Genomic DNA, 4,026 nt, shown 5'->3' on the forward strand with positions numbered 1-4,026 from the left:
AATACTTTGTGTTTTGACTTATCAATATTCAATATTGGTGTAAAAAAAATTTGAAGGTGGTTTAACTTGAAAGTGAAAGTCCTCCTGCTGCCTTGAAAATGCTGTTGAAATGCATTTTGTAGCATTTTGTAAAGGTCAACCAGCCCCCCAACTTTTATGAAATCCAACTTTCTTTATATCTTTAAAATGACAGCGGCACAAATGAAAATTTTTGCAGCACAAACCAGCACAAACATAGTACTAATGTTTGACACCGATTTTGTTTGATTTCATAAAAGTGGGGGGGCTGGTTGACCTTTTGACCTTTACACTTTCATTAATATCTTCAAAGCCAAAGCAGCACAAACGAAAATTTTTGCTGCACAAACCAACACAAACGTAGCCGAGTTGATTGACACCCATTTTGTCTGATTTGAAGAAGGTGGGGGGGCCAACTTCACTCCGCGGAAAATGGATTGGGTAAAGACAGCTTCCGTGTTTTTGTTAACAAACTGGAAACAACAGATCATATTCGGAGCGATGTAAAACTGAAGATACCTGTTATATTTATTGTTAAAGACAAGTATTGTTTTTGTTGTAGCACCTCTGTCACTAAAGTGTCAATGCTTGATATTTTGAGGCATGAATACATTGGTTACTTTGTTAAACAACATTACATCAGGATTATCATTTTTTTTATTCATTGCCATTTTAACAAAACTAGTAAAAGATTATTAAGGCACCTAAAAAGGCATACTTTATTAGCCTAAAAGGCATACTNGAGTTGATTGACACCCATTTTGTCTGATTTGAAGAAGGTGGGGGGGCCAACTTCACTCCGCGGAAAATGGATTGGGTAAAGACAGCTTCCGTGTTTTTGTTAACAAACTGGAAACAACAGATCATATTCGGAGCGATGTAAAACTGAAGATACCTGTTATATTTATTGTTAAAGACAAGTATTGTTTTTGTTGTAGCACCTCTGTCACTAAAGTGTCAATGCTTGATATTTTGAGGCATGAATACATTGGTTACTTTGTTAAACAACATTACATCAGGATTATCATTTTTTTTATTCATTGCCATTTTAACAAAACTAGTAAAAGATTATTAAGGCACCTAAAAAGGCATACTTTATTAGCCTAAAAGGCATACTATATTAGCCTAAAGTATACACTGAGATGTAATTTAAAACATACTGAAATTAATAATTTAAAGCATTAAGTTAATTTTAAAAAATCTATTTTGAGCACATATTTTTGTTAGGATTCGGGTTAGTGTGAGTGCTCTTTCCTACAGAGGATCTTCGGGGGAGAGTTCTGACAGGCTGGCGCACCCGCAGCTGATTCCGAGTGATTGACTGGACTTTTAAGAAGCAGTGGGACAGTCACTCATCACTCGATGGTCCCACTTGTTGGTCAGAGTCTAACTCAAAAAATGACGTTATGGATTTTTTAAGAGACTTCAAGTAACTTTTTGTCTTCCCTCAGAAACTGATCAGCTGTTGGATTCAAGCCAGGAACCAAGTCGGGACTAGGAAATCGTTCCCTGCCAAGATTGAACATCTCCGTCTGCCGCTCTCCTCCCCACTCCATCGTCGGTCATCTGTACGCTCCCGGATCCTAGCCTTTCCCTCTGCGCAACCACCACCCGTAAAACGGTAAGCTTATCCCTCAAAACCAATCAAGATCTCTCAAAACCCGGTCCCTACTAATATCTCCCTTCTCCGAACAGAACCCAAGCTGATCTGTCAATCCCGTTTCCTGGACCACAGTCAGAGTGTACTTTTGGAAATACATTAAACTTTTACTGAACAGTTTTCTCTGGTTTTGTGTGAACTTGCATGTGGGTCAAGAAACTCAAATCCAGCATGACAATTTTAAAATATACACAAAATAACTTTGACAGATATTTTAAATCGTTTTTAAATATACACTTGAGTAAGTGTATATTTAAACTTGGGCAAATACATATTTTGTTCACTTAAAGTATACTTTAATATATTTCTTAAAAGTGTATTTTGGTACAATTATATTTAAGTATGTTTAAAGTTCTAATTTAAAAATTGGTACAAGCATACTCTTAGTATACTTCATATATATTTATATATATATATACTGCTCAAAAAAATAAAGGGAACATTTCACTTTAATTTTGTGTGTGGCTCCAAATCCAGGCCTCCATTGGTTAATAAATTTGATTTCCATTAATGATTTTTGTGTGATTTGTTGTCGGCACAGTCAACTTTGTACAGAACAAAGTATTCAATGAGAATATTTCATTCATTCAGATCTAGGATGTGTTATTTGAGTGTTCCCTTTATTTCTTTGAGCAGTGTACTTTTAGTCAGTGACGTGCGGCTCTGCCTCACCTGTCATCATGGAAAAATAATATATAATAAAACCATTTATATTGCTATTTTCACCCTGTGGTTTGTACTATAAAGTATTTATTTTTTACTTAGCTTAACCAATTCTGATTATTTTTGTCTTCCAAATCGCTGGATTTTCACATTTTCCCATTCAAATGCTCAGAAGCGAAGCCGGTGAGGCAGCAGCGAGCTGAGCCTCACCTGGGATTGCGCAACCTCTCGCTAACTGCACTGGCTGCCATTCTATGGGGGCAAGTTCGTCCTGTCTGTACGCCAGCAATGAAACGGCTAAAAAACATTTAATATATGGACTGATTTTCCATTAAAATAAAAACAGCATGTGACATTGATTAAATGGTGAGAAAGAGAAAGAAATGTTGAAAAAACAAGATAAAAACAGACAGTGAGACAGAGAAATAAAAAGAAGTTAATAACTAGATGAAAAAAGATAAAAACATCAAAAACATCAAAACCCGCAATTTAGCCATACACAACTCTAAACAGGTGGGTTTTTAGTTGAGATTTAAAGGCACCCATTGTTTCAGCTGTTTTACAGTTTTCTGGAAGTTTGTTCCAAATTTGTGGTGCATAGAACAAGCTGAATGCTGCTTCTCCTCGTTTTGTTCTGGTTCTGGGGATGCAGAGCAGACCAGAACCAGAAGATCTGAGGGTTTGATACAGCAATAACAGATCTTTAAGGTATTGTGGTGCTAAACCGTTCAGTGATTTATAAACTAACAACAGTAGTTGTTAGTTTATAAACTCTATAAAGTAGCTCAAAGTCTATTCTTTGAGCTACAGGGAGCCAGTGTAGGGACTTTAAAACTGGTGTTATGTGCTCTATCTTCCTGGTTTTAGTGAGAACGCGAGCAGCAGCGTTCTGGATCAGCTGCAACTGTCTGATTTGTTAGTCAGACCTGTGAAGACGCTGTTGCAGTAATCAATGCGGCTGAAGATAAATGCATGGATGAGTTTCTCTAGATCGCGCTGAGACATTAGTCCTCTAATACTGGAGATGTTCTTCAGGTGATAGAAGGCCGACTTTGTGATTGTCTTAACGTGGCTCTGAAGGTTCAGGTCAGAGTCCATCACTACTCCCAGGTTTCGGGTCTGATCGCTGGTTTTCAGTTGTAATAACTGAAGCTGTGCATTGACTCTAGTTCGTTCCTCTTTAGGTCCAAAGATAACTTCTGTTTTGTTTCTGTTCAGCTGGAGAAAGTTTTGTCTCATCCACACATTTATCTGTTCTAAGCATCTGTTCAGTGATTGGATGGGTTCAGAGTCACCCGGTGACATCGTGATGTAAAGCTGTGTATCATCCGCATAGTTATGGTAACTGATCTTATTTCCTGTTATAACCTGAGCCAGTGGGAGCATATAAATATTGAAAAGAAGGGGTCCTAGGATTTAACCTTGGGGTACCCCACATGTGGCCTTTGACCTCTCTGATGAGAAGTTTCCGATTGAAACAAAGAAATCCCTGTTCTTTATGTAAGATTCAAACCAGTTGAGCACTGGACCGGAGAATCCGACCCAACTCTCCAGTCGATTCAGTAAAATGTCATGGTCAACAGTGTCGAAAGCTGCACTGAGGTCCAACAGAACCAGCACTGTGGTTCTCCCACAGTCTGTATTTATATGGATGTCATTGAACACTTTGACTAGGCCGTCTCCGT

General features: G+C 38.0%; 1 long non-coding RNA gene across 1 annotated transcript; it reads left to right on the plus strand.

The window, feature by feature from the left end:
* Positions 1–1,165: 1,165 nt before the first annotated feature.
* Positions 1,166–1,798, plus strand: LOC103133351 (uncharacterized). Its single transcript, XR_475727.2, has 3 exons — positions 1,166–1,396; positions 1,470–1,639; positions 1,714–1,798. It is a non-coding gene; the product is annotated as an uncharacterized LOC103133351 (long non-coding RNA).
* The last annotated feature ends 2,228 nt before the right edge of the window (positions 1,799–4,026 follow it).

The sequence above is a fragment of the Poecilia formosa genome, unplaced genomic scaffold (assembly GCF_000485575.1).
Source record: "Poecilia formosa unplaced genomic scaffold, Poecilia_formosa-5.1.2 Scaffold2703, whole genome shotgun sequence".
Classification (NCBI taxonomy): domain Eukaryota; kingdom Metazoa; phylum Chordata; class Actinopteri; order Cyprinodontiformes; family Poeciliidae; genus Poecilia; species Poecilia formosa.